The following is a 17,493-nucleotide window of genomic DNA, read 5'->3' as shown; positions in this document are numbered from 1 at the left end:
AGTAATATTCCTGGATACATTAACTTTGCTGACAAAGTGCAGTTTACCATAAATGGTATCGAAACTAAAATAAAGTTCGGAATTTCGAAATACACTGACTGACAGAGCAAATGCAACACCAAGAAGGAGTGGTTCGAAAGGGTTGAAAGTTGGGGAAAAAACAGAGACGGCACGGACGAATAATTGTTGTTTATTTCAAACCGATATGCAGGTTACACAATGCGCACGGCATCGACTCAGTAGGATGTAGGACCACCGCGAGCGGCGATGCACGCAGAAACACGTCGAGGTACAGAGTCAATAAGAGTGCGGATGGTGTCCTGAGGGATGGTTCTCCATTCTCTGTCAACCATTTGCCACAGTTGGTTGTCCGTACGAGGCTGGGGCAGAGTTTGCAAACGGCGTCCAATGAGATCCCACACGTGTTCGATTGGTGAGAGATCCGGAGAGTACGCTGGCCACGGAAGCATCTGTACACCTCGTAGAGCCTGTTGGGAGATGCGAGCAGTGTGTGGGCGGGCATTATCCTGCTGAAACAGAGCATTGGGCAGCCCCTGAAGGTACGGGAGTGCCACCGGCCGCAGCACATGCTGCACGTAGCGGTGGGCATTTAACGTGCTTTGAATACGCACTAGACGTGACGTGGAATCATACGCAATAGCGCCCCAAACCATGAAGCCGCGTTGTCTAGCGGTAGGGCGCTCCACAGTTACTGCCGGATTTGACCTTTCTCCACGCCGACGCCACACTCGTCTGCGGTGACTGTCACTGACAGAACAGAAGCGTGACTCATCGGAGAACACGACGTCCCGCCATTCCCTCATCCAAGTCGCTCTAGCCCGGCAGCCCGGCACCATGCCAGGCGTGCACGTTTATGCTGTGGAGTCAATGGTAGTCTTCTGAGCGGACGCCGGGAGTGCAGGCCTCCTTCAACCAATCGACGGGAAATTGTTCTGGTCGATATTGGAACAGCCAGGGTGTCTTGCACATGCTGAAGAATGGCGGTTGACGTGGCGTGCGGGGCTGCCACCGCTTGGCGGCGGATGCGCCGATCCTCGCGTGCTGACGTCACTCGGGCTGCGCCTGGACCCCTCGCACGTGCCACGTGCCACATGTCCCTGCGCCAACCATCTTCGCCACAGGCGCTGCACCGTGGACACATCCCTATGGGTATCGGCTGCGATTTGACGAAGCGACCAACCTGCCCTTCTCAGCCCGATCACCATACCTCTCGTAAAGTCGTCTGTCTGCTGGAAATGCCTCCGTTGACGGCGGCCTGGCATTCTTAGCTATACACGTGTCCTGTGGCACACGACAACACGTTCTACAATGACTGTCGGCTGAGAAATCACGGTACGAAGTGGACCATTCGCCAACGCCGTGTCTCATTTATCGTTCGCTACGTGCGCAGCACAGCGGCGCATTTCACATCATGAGCATACCTTAGTGTCGTCAGTCTACCCTGCAATTGGCATAACGTTCTGACCACTCCTTCTTGGTGTTGCATTTGCTCTGTCAGTCAGTGTATTTTACATTTATGTTCATTTGAATGGTTATTAAGTGATTCCATTAATATCTTTATAAATCAGTTTATAACATGCCTAAAACTATGAGGCTCAAGTACTTAAATGTCCGTCTGAGTGGTGTATTGGTTAGTGTGATTACCATTCGCCCCCGCAGGTGCGAGTTCGATTCCCGGCTTTGCCACAAAATTTGAAACGTGGTGCGAGGACTGGAACGAGGTCACTCAGCCTCGGGAGGTCAAATGAGTAGAGAGATTTTGATTCCCACCTCAGCAATCCTCGAAGCGGTTTTCCATGGTTTTCCACTTCTTCTCCGGGTAAATGGTACTTAACTTAAGGCCACGGTCGCTTCCTTCCCTCTTCCTTGCCTATCCCTTCCAATCTTCCCAACCCCATCAAGGCACCTGTTCAGCACAGGAGGTGGGGCCGATTGAAGAGGTACTGGTTATTCACCCCAGTTGTATCCCCGACCAAATGTCTCGTATATATACTTACATTTGTAGAATAATAACATACAGAGCCTCCATAGCTCAGATGTCAGCGCGCCGACCTCTCACCGCTGGGTTCCGTGGTTCAAATCCCAGTCACTCTATGTGAGATTTGTGCTGGACAAAGCGGAGGCGGACAGGATTTTTTTTCTCCAGGTACTCAAGTTTCCCTGTCATCATTCATTCCAGCAACACTCTCCAATATCATTTCATCTGTCAGTCATTTACCATTGTCCCAGAGGAGAACGACAGGCTTCTGCAGCCGGCACAATTCCTATCCTCACCGCTAAATGGGGCTTCATTCATTCCATCGAACGACTGGAACCCGGCTGTAATATACAGCAGTTTATGATCTGTTTATTACATTTAACTTGTCACTAATACATCGCTGCATATATAAAACTCAACGTCTGTCTGTATGTACAGGACAACAATCAAAAATTAAATTAAATTAATTGAAATTAAAAATTTAAATTCCTGTATTGGTTTATGATCGTCCTAGGGTGAGATGATACAGTTACAGCAAAGGGTTATTCAACTCTTTATTGTTAAACGACACGTTCCTGGCAAAATGTGACTATTAGTACACAATGGAACTGTCCGCATATCAGAATAACATAAAATAATGTAACGAAATGGACAAGAAACTGCCAGAATGGTTAAATAAATAAGTGATGTGAAAGACACGCCTGGCAAGTGCAGATCGATGTACAGGGTGAATCACGTATATATAAGTTAGTGTGATCGGTTGCCTAATGTGTTTGGCGTTCGAAAATGTCCTTTCTAGAGCTATGGTGTAAACCACAGTATTATTATTATTATTATTATTATTATTATTATTATTATTATTATTATTATTATTATTATTATTATTATTCTACTGCTTTTCCCACACTTGTGGGGTCGCTGGTGCAAACGGTGTCACACATATATATATATATATATGGATTTGGCCCTGTTTTACGGCAGGATGCCCTTCCTGACGCAACCCTATGTGGAGAGATGCAATCACTTTTGCTTGTTACTGTGGTGGTTGGTAGTGTAGTATGTTGTCTGAATATGAAGAGGAAAGGGTTGGGACAAACACAAACACCCAGTCCCCAAGCCAGAAGAATTAATCAGGTGTGATTAAATCCCCAACCTGGACGGGAATCGAACCCGACACCCTCTGAAGCGAAGGCCTCAACAGTGACCATTCAGCCAAGGAGTCGGACGGGGTAAACCGCACTGAATGAAACAAAATCGTTTCAAGTTGTCTGAAACATCCTCATACTATTTCCCTCAAACAGTTAGACCATAAAATGCAGGAAATTCGTACCAAACTTTCAAAACGATTTTCTTTGTTCCAAACAGTTTCAATCATAAAGAAGTTGTGATGAGTTTATTTGTTTGAAGCAAACACTCGGAATCGAGGGCAACTTTCTGCTATTTGGAATATCTTTATTAGACAAGGTTTCAAGGAAACAGCTAATAATAATCACCATCATCATACATTTATCAAACACAGTGTTTACAGACTGATTGAGAAAAAGTTAAATTAAAAATGTTTGACAGTCATTGTCAGTTATCGTCTTTAGTATAATGGGAGATTGGCACTCGAACACGTGGTATAATGAGCAGTATAGTCCGCATTCACTTGACACTTGGTGATAGCCTTTCCTATTACAGATTGCTCCTCGCGTGTAGAGATGTCTAAACTCGTAGTTACTGTTTTCCATTCCTCGTTGATCACGGCAGGGGTGCGGAAAAACTTTGGATTTCTTTCTGCTGTTTTCTGTCGTCGCTCTTCTAGGATATCTTTACTTTCTGGGGTAGACAACAGATTGTGAGTGATCATCAGGCCCTCTATAAAAGATGTACTTTCTGCCAGCTGGTATACAAGTCAGGTTGGGGCAAAATTTTCAGATACAGAGAGTTAACATATCTGGCTTTGACTCTGTCAAAGATTGTTGTATTTCATATATGGCCACGTTATTGTTATAGCATATGATGCCACAGGGGTGACTTTGAGTCTGAACAGTGACACTGCGGTCCTGAGTGAGAGCTACAGTCCTGTCCTCAACATGCTTCGTGAACGTGAGTCCCGTGACCTGTAGAGTTACCCCTAAATATTTAAATGGCTTAACTATTTCTGATCTTTGATTTCGGTAGAGGAGTGTGCCATTTGTCACCAGCTTCCCTCCTTTACGAAACTTCATGATGTTCTTCTTATCCTGGTTTATGTGCACGTCATTGTCATGAGACAATGTCATGAGCGCTTCTTGTATTAATGTCCTGTTGTTACTTGGTATGATCATGTCATCAGCATACAGGTACTGTGTAGAGATGAGAAGAATGCAAGAATGAGGAATGTAGCCTGCAAGCACGAACTTCCTGTTCTGCCCAGACAGATCGGATCTTATCTGCTCGTATCTGCTACACGAAAACATTGACTCGCACTTTGCAGTTTGCTGGATTACAACTGACAAGAGCAAAGAGCTGCCAGTAGAAGATAATATGAAGTCGCCTGGATAGTAGCGGAGTTACTATGGCAACAATTACGTCACTGGTTCTGCTGGTGAAAACCCCTTCGCCCTGTGCCTCACCGGGCATGTGCATTCTTCTGATCTCCCAACAGTACATTTTCACGTCTTCGCTAGTCACCTTTTGTATTACATCATCATAAATGCATTATTATTATTATTATTATTATTGATACGGAGATTCCGCGGTGGACAGAGGGGAAAGAAGTGCGAACATGAATGGGTCGGTATAAGACAGTCAGAAGATTGATTTAAAACTTTAATATTAGAGCTGTATTTCTTTCTCCCTTTTCTGGATGGGTGGGGGGTTTATTTTCAGATAATAAATTTTAACAAAACAATTCGCTAAGCGAAAAACAAGATTTCAGGTACAACGATGAGATATAGAAGTAATGTAATAAATGATTGGAGCACTTTTGCTACAGCAAAATTATCTAGAAGACTATTCTCCAAACATTACACCATTCCAGCCTTCCAAAGGCACCATTCAACCTTTACATTAATAGAAAGAGCGTCTTTGATCTATAAAATTTACACTCCAGAACCTATTTCGAGAAATGCCCAGGCCTGTCAAAGGCACAACCTACATTTTACAAATTCAAACAGTATTCACTATCCTGAACGCTCAACAGTCTGATACCTTTAACATTAAAAGGAATGACATTGATTGTAACAGGGGTAGCACGTACCCATTCTACAAGACCTTGAGTAAATCAAAAGCTTAAATAACTGGCCCAAAAACGAAAATAGAAGGGAGGCGGACATTTGCGCTCCTTGAAAATTGAAAAGAACACATTAAACCCCTATTTGAGCTTATAGCCCAAAGTTACAGAGGCTAAGCCTATACTACTGAGGTGACTCGGTAGAGAAAACATTTAGGTTACATAGATTACAAACTGAAAAATGTTACAAAATCATAGTCACCTCAAAATCAAGTTGAGAGGAACGAGAGAGAGTAGCTCACTCTCTATTCCCTGATTTCGGTTTGAAAGTTCGAAATTTACATTTTAGAAAATTAAAGTTACATTATTAAAGATTGGAAACCTTCCCCTCGAGCTATCTTTCAAAGACTGTCACCTAGTTAAGCCAGAACTCCCATTACCTTGAGTGGTGGACTTCTCGAAGATGGACGATGCCTCCCCGCCTCCTCTGCAAACACACACACTAGACTGAAGTGATGAATAAGACAACCTGGTCCGAAAATGTGCCAGCTTTTATACCCGAGGGGAAAGTTTCAGAAAGCTCTGGGCTTAGGCCCGACACACCTCCAAATCTTATTGGGTAATTAAATAAATACCAGACAATGTTGATTGGATGAAAAATAAATATACAAAATGTTATATTGGCCAACATCTTAAGTTGGCGGGAAGAAATAGAAGCGTTGTAACCTTTAACATACCAAAAACAAAGAATAACCAATTCAGTTTAGTAAACCTTAAAATAAAAAAAATAAAAATTTACAATTTTCATAGTCAATCTTCACACCAGAGGGCATAACTTAAGTTTATAGTAGAGACATCTGTAGAGGAATGTCCTACTTCTTGTATTAGTTGTTGCGAGTTTTAGATTTCAGATGTCATTCTCCAAGGCGCTTCATTTAAATGAATGGAGCGGGTGTACCTTCCGGTACAGTTATTGTTATTAATAGTACTAGCATTTGTACCCTCTTCTTATCACGGGAATTTGTAATGGATTACATGTTTCCTTCATTAATTTATGCGAATTTATATGCCTATATCCAAACGTTTAATACGGCATGTTAAACTGATATTTTTCAACGAAAGCACGTGGCAGTGACATGAAATGCGATAAAGATGAACAAAATCAAAACAAAATGAGGACGATTATAGAGTTTATTGTAAGGTATCTGTTTTATCGAAAAGAGTAAAATGGCCCTTTAGTTCCTCCCGCTAACCCACCTTCAAGTGACATGCACCAAGTGTTCCACGAGACATGGACTAATATTCCAAATTTTCGTAGGCATCTCCGTTATTTACCGTCGTAAGGTAAATACGTTTGTGGCATAAAGTAACGGAAATAAAACATAAAACATTCTTAAACGTTCGTTATATACCGTCTTTTGGGAATAATCTTTCTATAAACGCTAACTCCAAGTGATAACTTGACGTAATATTCCCTTGACATACAATCTTAAATGAGTAGATTACACATTGCACCCGATTTTGGCCCACGTCGACTGGGAATTAGACTTCAAAACGGTCCGTTTATCACATCTCCCTTATTAATCCTCCTATCGAAAACATGCACACGAAGAAAATAATGTTTTAAATAGATTTCCATTAAGGTTGGTAGATTTCCACTCAGGTTGGTCTTATATGTTATGTGGGAGAGTGAAATCAGTGTTTCAGTTTCCTATAAACCTCCAGTCATTTCCTGAAATTTGAAATGGTATGGACCTTAAAACCTACCTTTGGACAGGTGGAAGCTGAATATGAAGTTTGGTTAAAATATTTTCAGTAGTTTTCCAGTTGTAAGAAATGGTATTCCATTTTTGTGGTAGAAAGTTGTAAGTAAGGCGTAGCTATTTTGAGAAGAAATTTCGATAGGAAGATAATCAGATACCAGTGAGTATCGTCGTGTTTCCCAAGGGGATTGGCAGCAATTGCTGGAGAACAGATAGTTACATCCACTGCCGTCGTTGAGTGAATCGTCGTAGGTCATTTTATTTCCTAGTGAAATGTACAATAACTTGTCTGTGCTCTCCCCGCTCTTGTACCTTTCTGGCTGGATCCCCGCAGAAAGAATCATTCTTACATAATCTATCTTAAAATCTCCAATTAATATAGTAATTCATATTTTACAATACAATGATATGTGGGGTGGAAAGCACCCCCACGCGTGTGTCTGCGTCCTAATATCTGGCACGTGTGCTTGAGGGTTAAAGTGCAAGTTATACTTGGCCGAAATCTCATTTATTTCTAATAATTTATTACACTCATGGCACTATTTATTAAGTGCATTATGTTGACCTTGACAGTGTACACAAATAGCCCAAAGTAGTAAACAACGGTTTGTAGCATGCGACATGCCACAGTTATTGCAACTAGCCTGCTTGACAGATCGTTGGTTTGAGTTCTACCCTCTGGCGTACCGGTATTTCACATCGTAAATACCCGCACAAAAATTGCAGATTACAATTTTCCTCTTTCGATCACAACAACTTTTTAAAACATGACGTGCATCCCTAGCGATATGTCTTCTGGTAGAGACACATCATGATAATCTCATCATAAGTCACGTGGTCAAAGCTATGGTACCAAAGTACTGTACGTCGCACTTGTTGAAATAAATTAAACTATATTATTAATAACCCTCCTGAGCGGTGTAAAAGCTCACATAAATTAAAACGACTCTTGATATCCCGAAGTTACTGTTAGTATAGCCCTGCGCGGATTTATCAGCCGATATCCGCAAAGTTAGAGTCTTGGCGGATGCAAACTGTATGGCAGTGCGAATAAATTTGCTGATAATTTCTAAATAATGAAGTTTATTGACTTTCACTCAGGTGTACTTTTATTTTTGCCTGTGGTTAGGCGACACTTGACTTCATTATGGGAGAATAGTGATATATAAGGAGCCTTGAGACGATAAAGCCGTAAATCTGACGTAAGCCTAACTGGCTCCTGCCCGCAATTAATGGAAGGAAGGACCAAAGGTCAATACGTCGGTAGTTGTCGCAAGAGAAAATCCTTCATAAAACTGTGATTGTAGGGCTCTGGTGCCAGGTGTCAGGCCTATTGTTTTATGTTAACGGATCTATCCGTTTCAATACCTTGGGTGTAATATGCATTAGTTAAATATTTACAATTTCCGTGGATAATAATTCGCGGATGCGGATAATATTTTGTTCATCCGCGCAGGGCTCTAAATATTAGCTGCTGGCTGTAGTTTAAAATGTACTAAATAGCTCAGGCCTGTGTCATCGGACAATTAAATATCGAAATGTTCCGACTGAATAATACTCGAATTTTCTGGAACAGTTCATTCTTCGTAGGGCAGTCGAGATGTCTTTCTCCCTCACAAAATTTCGTTTCTCTGTCAAACTTTCTGTATCTTAACTTTATGAAAACTTATCCCTGCTTGTTTTAGTTCATCTGCCTCACACCTGCGAAAATCCTCATCAGAAATTACAATAAACACACTGTGTCTTTAAGTACTTTTGCTGGATTACTGGGGAGTCTTGCACTTTGTTCTATGTTGAAAGATATTCAGAATATTGTATATTAAATAAATTAAAACTTATCCACTCAATTATAATTCACCTATTTAGGATATGGGGTGAAATATTTTACATGGATCACCTACTCACGGGTACTTCAATTTCCTAGTAGTTCCTTCAGTCTCTTTACTTCCACAATCACTCCTCCTAACTCTATTTCTTCCTTCTTAATCACTTCATTTCTCTATTTTATAATTCAAGGGATATTTACCATTCCTTGCCACGTATTTATTATTATTATTATTATTATTATTATTATTATTATTATTATTCATCGTTAGGGTCACTAAGGACCGTGAGATCTCAACTGTTTGTCTTCTTGAGGGCCCACCAGATTTTCATCCTTTCGGAGAGTGCTTTCTTCCATGCATCAGAATGGACATTGTTCAATCGAGTTGGGACTTCTTGATGATGATGATGATCATGATGATGATAATGATGATAATGATGATGATGATGATTGTTGTTTAAGGAGAGGTATGACTGAATTTTTCAACTTCCACAGTTTTCATCATATAATTAGCAAATTTTAACCACTTGCGTAGACTGTTGCTAGCATCTAATGTTATCATTTATGATTTATTAGCTTTATTACTTTTTGAGTATTAAAATAGTGGTCGGATATAAAAAAAGTCCTTTGCAACAAAGTTTTTGTTTGAATCAAGCTGATTTTTAAAACAAAGATGTATAGAAACAATAATTGTAATTAGTTTTGGTATTAGATGGATGCTGTTCTTTCCAGAAAACTTTAAACTCCGATTTTATATAATTTAAAAAATCAGGATTAAAAGTTTGAATCTACCTATCAAAATTTATATAAAAAATCAAAGCAGTTTGAAACCTTGAACTAGTTTACGTATCTGTACCCTTAGCAACAACCTTACCAAGTTGCAACCATATCTGTTAAGAATTGCATCGCAAGGAGCATTTTGTACACAGCAAAACATCGAAAAAGAGCAATGCGAGAAAAAGGCAAGTTAATATTTACTCACTCACAACTGCCCTACTCCATATGTTTCCCCCTCACATCTCCTTGTGGTTTCTTCCTTAGATATCTTCTGCCATTTTACACGTCTCCTACCGAGCTCGATAGCTGCAGTCGCTTAAGTGCGGCCAGTGTCCAGTATTAGGGAGATAGTGGGTTCGAACCCCACTGTCGGCAGCCCTAAAGATGGTTTTCCGTGGTTTCCAATTTTCACACCAGGCAAATGCTGGGGCTGTACCTTAATTAAGGCCACGGCCACTTCCTTCCCACTCCTAGCCCCTTCCTGTCCCGTCGTCGCCATAAGACCTATCTGTGTCGGTGCGACGTAAAGCAACTTGTAAAAAAACACGTCTCCTAGTCATTTTGTTCTGATCGCTGCCCCTCTTTTGTGGCCGAGCAATACTTCGAACATCCTGTATCTTGCATAGAGAAACTGAGGTCATAGGGATGGTCGAATTTCTGACAGAGTGAAGGGTTTCCAGAGTTTTGTAATGCCCCATATTGAATCCTGAGACAGTCCTGAGGATATCAAGTTCAATTTTTGTCTTGGAAATAAATGTCTCCTTGGAGCATTTACTCCACACTACATTATGGAGGGACTCCTTAGCATTCTGAGTCTTCCCCGCTGTACAACGCTGCAATATCTGATCCGAGGCCAGTCGTAAATACACAGGTGCTATCTTTTCTACAACAGAAGGACTAAGCTTACAACTCATTCTACTGTGGCTATCAGTTGGTTTTCCTTCTGCCTGTTGTCGATTGTAGAAACACTAGCAGTCGACACCTTTAGGACAAGTCAAATGGTTAGGTTTGCGGTCAGTTGACATATAGTGTCTTCTTCTTCTTCTTCTTCTTCTTCTTCTTCTTCTTCTTGAGGTGCCTTCTCCTAGTGGAGGTTGGCGGTCCACAAAGCCAGCTCCGAACGTGATGTTGCAGCATGGAAAGCATCTTCTGAAGTGCAGTTTTGCCATCTTCGGATGTCCTTCAATTCGAACTTTGTTGTCGTACACTTTGATCTTTCCAAAACTGTCGGGCTTTCTAGTCATAGCAACGTTGAAAGAATTCCCCCCTCCCCCGGAAATCCGAATGGGGAATAGAAACTCCGGATAATAATTTTACGTTAAACAGAGCCATGCCATGTGAACTGAAAGGGATATCCTTCAGGATCTTTAATGCAGTGGTTTCCCGTTGCCTTCCGCATCCTAATGCCATTCACCAGTTGTAGGTTCTTCCGCCTTTTGGAACCATTTCCTGTCCCAAGGACAATAGAGTGCCCTAACCTCTACCCGCTCAATCACCCTCAAGGGGACTGTTGGCACTTGGTAGAGGGGATCTTCTTATACCGGAAGATACTCGGTCCCTTCATTCGTTAGCTGCCTGCATATAACAAAATTGTCATAAACAGTCATTGCTCCCTCTCTATCGCGGGGATGTGAATGTCAGGATTTCACCGTCATTGAAACTGAGACCATAATGGATTTTCTCAGTTTCTCTGGATCTTCAGAGAGGATACAGTGTCGAAGAGTTGCAAAGACTGGCCTCTTCATTTTCTATACATCTGGAATATTATTGACTATATCATACCTATAATAATGGGTCAATTTAGTTATAGTGCTCTCTTTCAATTTGCCCTCTTTACGCCCACCCAGTGTCACATCTTTCGTCCTCCATTCCTTTACAGTGTTGCGAAGAGCAGTACCATGGCGCTTAAAAATATGATTTATGCATTCCTCTTTCTCAATCGTTTGTTCTGGAACCTACACTTCAATCTCATTCAAATGGGCCTAGGTATTGGCATCCCCATCTGACAACATTGATATGTAACGGAAACCATTCTCGATGGATCTCTTCCACAGGACCTCTCCAATGTCCTTTTTCCATTGCAATAGAGGATGTGTGGGTGTGGTTCTGGGCTTTTAAATGACCTGCAGGCTAATATTAAATGGCTTCTACAAACTTTAAAAAAGCCGGAATGACTAAAATCGTTTTCTGGAAGAGGGAGAATTGGGCATTTTTTGTATGAATAAAAGGAAAAGCCGAGTTTTTTGGCTCAAAATACGAAAAATTCAGTCGAATTTCTGATAGAGTGAAGGGTTTCCAGAGCTTTTTAATGCCCCATACTGAATCCTGAGATAGTCCTGAGGATATCAAGTTCAAGTTTTGTCTTGGAAATAAATAACATCTAAGGTCATCGGCCCCTGGGACTTTGATGAACCTGTCTAAGTTTGTGTTTGAGTGGTGCTCGGAACTGAATGTCTGTTTGGTGATTCCATACTTTAAAAGATCCTTATCGATTATACCATTATATAAACCAGACAATAGTTTATTTAGGACACCTGAATTAGTTTCCTCGTTCCCACTCCATGTTTTTTCCTATAGTACTAGAATAAAGACTCTCTTCCATATTCTCTATTCCTTATACATATCCCGGTGATGTATAATACTTATCTCCCAACAGGAACTTCGATATCTTCTTACATTCTTTTCTTTTTTTTTTTTTTTAGTCATGACATGTGTAACGTAGCTCCTTCTTCATATTTTCTTCCTCCCGCGTCTCCTTCTGATCTTCCATCTCTGTCTTTTATGCCAATGTGTAAATAGGGTTTTAGACGCAATGTGTTTGTATACCTTATTTTGTTCATTTGTGTCCTTTGTAAATGATTGTACCTGGATATATTCGTCATTTTTCCGAGTTGAGTGGCTCAGACGGTTGAACCGCTGGTCTTGTGACCCCAACATGGCAGGTTCGATCCTGGCTCAGTCTGGTAGTATTTGAAGGTGCTCAAATACGTCGGCGTCGTGTCGGTAGATTTACTGGCACGTAAAGGAACTAAATTCCGGCACCTCGGCGTCTCCGAAAACAGTAACAGTAGTTAGTGGGACGTAAAGCAAAATAACATTATTATTATTATTATTATTATTATTATTATTATTATTATTATTATTATTATTATTATTATTATTATTATTACCCATTTTAGATTAATTGTAAATATTGTAGGCCTACTGGAAATTTGGACAGAAAGAATACCTTCGGACTGGTATCCTTTTGAATATCCACAGCAGACGTGGTCCGTCGAGGTAACATTAGTTTCGTTCCGTGATTGAGTGTACACGCATGCACATAAACGGTGCCCCGATATAAACAAAGCAAGGTATCCCCCCACCTCCTCGTTTCACGCATTGCTGCAGATAGACAGCCCGATATAAGACTTTGTTGTGATTGAAATGGGCTCAGTGGCAGTTGTTTAGCAATACACACACTGTGCCTTCAGCACCTTTATACCCATTCAATCTCTTCACCTGCTGTACAATGCAATTACCATATTCTTAAAAGACACCGATTTAAGACTATAAAGTTTGCCGTGACATAACATCGAAAGAAAATAACTAAACACACTACAGTTGTAGTGTTTAAATTTCTTCTTTTTTCTCTGTGTATGTGTGTGTGAGCATTCTGTAAGGACTCAGAACTAATAAAACTATGTTTATGCAGTATATTTACTGTTTATATTTTGTATTCCAATGTATTTCTAGATGGCTCTTTGGTCTAGTACCTAAAGCCAATAAAGGGGAAAATCCCTTCCCCTCATTTTCGGTACTTGAGTGGCCTTCAACACTTCCCCTTCGCTCCCTCCCCTCCTTTTCAGTACTGGAGTGGGGCAGTCTGGGTTGTTTATGTCGGAACACCATTTCTGTGCATGTGTGTACAGCCGCGTAATTGAAGCCTGAGGTAATCGGTTTTTTTCCTTTCAAGAGTATAGTATGTATACATTTCGTCCGGCTCCTTGGTTGAATGTTTACCGTCGTAGACTTCAGTTCAAATGGTCCCGGGTTCCATTGCCGTCCGGGTCGGAGATTTTAATTGAACCTGGTTGATTCCTCTGACTCCAGGACTCCTTTTCATATACTGTACACACAGTTCAACACACTACTCTACCAACCACCACAGAAACACCAGTTGTGAATGCATCGGTCTACATAGGGATGGTATCGGGAAGGGTATACGGCCGTAAAAACACGGCCAATTCTACATATGCCCTGGAAGAAGAAGAAGAAGATATTTATTACGGCTCTTTGCAATTCGGCGCTATGTTTAAATAGAAAACTATGAACATGGCACAATACACGCGTGCGTTATACGGTTGTGTTGTGTGTGTGTGGTTTTTTTTACCAAGAAGATCCTCCGAAGAAACCTGGTCTGCGTTTAAAAGAATGTGTTTTAAAATGCCGCTATATTTTCCTTTCGTAATTCGCGAGTTAAGTAACGTCAAAACAGTCTTGATATTTTGTTAAGTCTGTAATTAAAAGCCGGACTAGGGAACAGCAGTGTTCGTGTGAGGCGACTAATGACCCCACATCCCTGTCAGAGAATCACGGCTGTGCCCATTACCCCACCCCCTCCCTTCTGCGATGAAAACTAATATGAGGGAGGAACGGTGAGAAGCGCCACACCTGGTTAAAATGTTATAACGCACAAGCGAGAGCTGTTATGATGGGTTTTGTGGAGACGCAAACAGCCGCGTTTATGGATCCCCAGCATTCATACAGCTATAGCGGGGTGCAGGCTATCCGTCTGCTGTCACTGGCCTGAGTTCCGAAATGGAAAGGGACATCACTACAAGACATAAGATGTAGATATTACATAAAATATGAACAAAATGTTGATGCTAATACCTATTTTATTATGTTGTGAAAATAAGTAAAAGCGAAGCAACTTGTGACCAGACAAACCACATAAAATAAATTTTGCGCCAGGAAGATAAACTTCCCGAATAAATACGAGTATAACATACATTTTTCTTGCTAGTGGTTTTACGTCGCACCGACACAGATAGGTCTTATCGCGACGATGGGATAGGAAAGGCATAGGACTTGGAAGGAAGTGGCCGTGACCTTAATTAAGGTACAGCCCCAGCATTTGTCTGGTGTGAAAATTGTAAACCACGGGAAACCATCTTCAGGGCTGCCGACAGTGGGATTCGAACCCACTATCTCCCGGATGCAAGCTCACAGCCGCGTGGTCCTAACCGTACGGCCAACTCGCTAGTTATATGGAGGTTTGTATATACAGTAACTGTTATGTGATTCTGTAGTGACTGACAGTGTCATATGCTTTGTATAAATGAAGATAAATTAAATAGAGGCAACTAAAATACCCGGTTAGGCCAAATCAGCTATATGCTAATCTATACTTTCCTTTTGCTATTGGATTTACGTCGCACCGACACAGATAGGTCTTATGACGACGATAGGACAGGAAAGGCCTATGAATGGGAAGGAAGCGGCCGTGGCCTTAATTAAGGTACAGCCCCAGCATTTGCCTTGTGTGAAAATGGGAAACCACAGAAAACCATCTTCAGGGCTCCCGACAGTGAGATTCGAACCCACTATCTCCCGGATGCGAGCTCACAGCTGCGCGCCCCTAACCGCACGGCCAACTCGCCCGGTCTAAGCTATACTTACCAACAACGTAATGTTATTCACACAATCGTAGTAACACAATCTACGTTGATAGTACGCCTAGTAGCCATGATCGTTAAAGCGTTACGTCTATATCGGCTGGCATATAAGAAGGTTCAGGCGGTTCGAGTCCCATTTCTCCATCAGAATCTTGGCCAGCAGGGTAGGAGATGTAGTTCGGTATACTTCTAATCACTATATATTGCGTGCCAAAAGCCTGGATTCAGTTACATACCTCCCTGTTCATATGGAGTGAGGGTGATGGTGATTTGTCTGTCGGATGGGGACGTTAAGACTTGAGCAGATCTCTTCGTCCTATTCGACAGGAGTAGGCTATGTGTCGGCACCAGATTTCCCCCTCTCCCTTCCTACTGTTATATATCACGTCATTCATCTCATTAACTCCTCTGATGAGGTTGACATCAGGAAGGCCATCAGGTCGTAAAAACTTGCTACGATGATGCAACTCACGTCATGTTTCGTTATTTTTCGTCACTACCTCCCCGTGCCGGGAGTGGGTAATTTGCGCGTCTGCTGCCTTCCTTGGATGTGGTAGCCGTTTCTCAGGCTCCCTCTCCGGAATCGAACCCTGATTCCCCGTTACCCGTTACAACCATGGTAGGCGCAGAACCTACCATCGACAGTTGATAAGGCAGACATTTGAAAGATGCGTCGCCGGTACGAGGACCGTGCGATCAGCCCAAAGTTATTCAGAGTCACCAAGGCAAACGGACCGGACGAGCCGACCGATTGATTTTGATCTAATAAAAGCGTCCCTTCCACTTCTGGTCGGGACTCTGTTTGCATGTATTAGCTCTAGAATTACCACAGTCATCCAAGTAAAGTGGTACGATCTAAGGAACCATAACTGATTTAATGAGCCATTCGCGGTTTCGCCTTAATTTGGCTTGCACTAAGACATGCATGGCTTAATCTTTGAGACAAGCATATGACTACTGGCAGGATCAACCAGGGAGCTGGCTCCGATTTTATGGAGAAACGGGTCAACACAATCTACATTGTGGATCCCTATTAGGCTAAGGCTAATCCAAACTCAAGAAATAAGTCAAAACACAACAATATTCAGTCTTTACCGATGTTAGTTGGTGTGGATCCACATTCACTACACAAGGGTGGTCACGGTTCGAATTCTGGCCAATGCATCTAGGATTTTATAAATTAAATTCACATCTCTGTGGTTCGGATTCCTTGTAAAATGTTTCGTCTGGTGACTAGATCATGATATGAACAGTCATATAAGCTTGCTTTTATTTTCACTACTCAGTTCACTGAACGAAAGAAACACAATTCTACGGCAGTCTGAAGTGCAGTTCTGCTACTTCCCGCACATCTTTTCCCAAGACTGTTTCATTTTACGTTCTTATGGGACGGGCTTGACAAGCAGAACCCATCAGCGAAGACCGCAGCGTGCGAACATATGTCCATCGTTCTTTTGTGTTTGCATGTTTGCCCTTGCCTCTCAGACCGCTTCGCGCGCGAATTCAAACGGATTTTTGCGAGGCGGTGTTTCTAAATCTGCACATGGCTGAAGCAGGTGCTGAGGCTGGACCTTAATTAAGGCTACGTTCGCTTCATTCCCAGTCCAAGCCCTTTTTTATCCCATCGTCGCCGAAAACCCACCTGCTTTATCTCGGCGTTAAAACCACTGAAATATAATCAAAATATAAAAATTTTGTATCAGGAACTTGTATTTATTAATATTTTTGGATTCAGGAAATCTTTCTCTATTCAAAGAAGTGAAACCAAAAATGTGATATTTTATTATTTTTAATGTTCAGATAGCCGTAATAAAATATAGCAGAACTTGTTTAATTGTAACCTGAAGGATTCTAAAAAGAACTAGAATTAACCACGAATCGAATTAAGAATATATATCACACTATTCCTATTCGGGTTCAAAACGATCCCTACTTTTTCAGTGGTTATTGAAGTTGCAATGACAGTGGAATACGGCGAAACAATAACAGACAAATATCCGTTGTCGTTCAATCCATCTACAGTAATTAATAACGAATATTTTACCAAGTGATCCCATGCTTCACCTTCGAAGCTTTCTGTAGCCAGTGGAATGTCTCATTTCATCTGCTGACAACTGTCAATCAACTCCACGTGGAATTCTGTCGTTAGACGTAATGGGAGAGTTTTCCTGGTTACCGAAACTGGATGTTCGCTATCTAGAAGACAATTCAAGGAGCATACCCCCGAGCAGCCAAGAGTTTGAAACTTTTAATAGCTTAGCAACAACTGCAGT

The sequence above is a fragment of the Anabrus simplex genome, chromosome 1 (assembly GCF_040414725.1).
Source record: "Anabrus simplex isolate iqAnaSimp1 chromosome 1, ASM4041472v1, whole genome shotgun sequence".
In the NCBI taxonomy this organism is placed as follows: domain Eukaryota; kingdom Metazoa; phylum Arthropoda; class Insecta; order Orthoptera; family Tettigoniidae; genus Anabrus; species Anabrus simplex.
Note: the sequence above shows the minus strand (reverse complement) of the source record.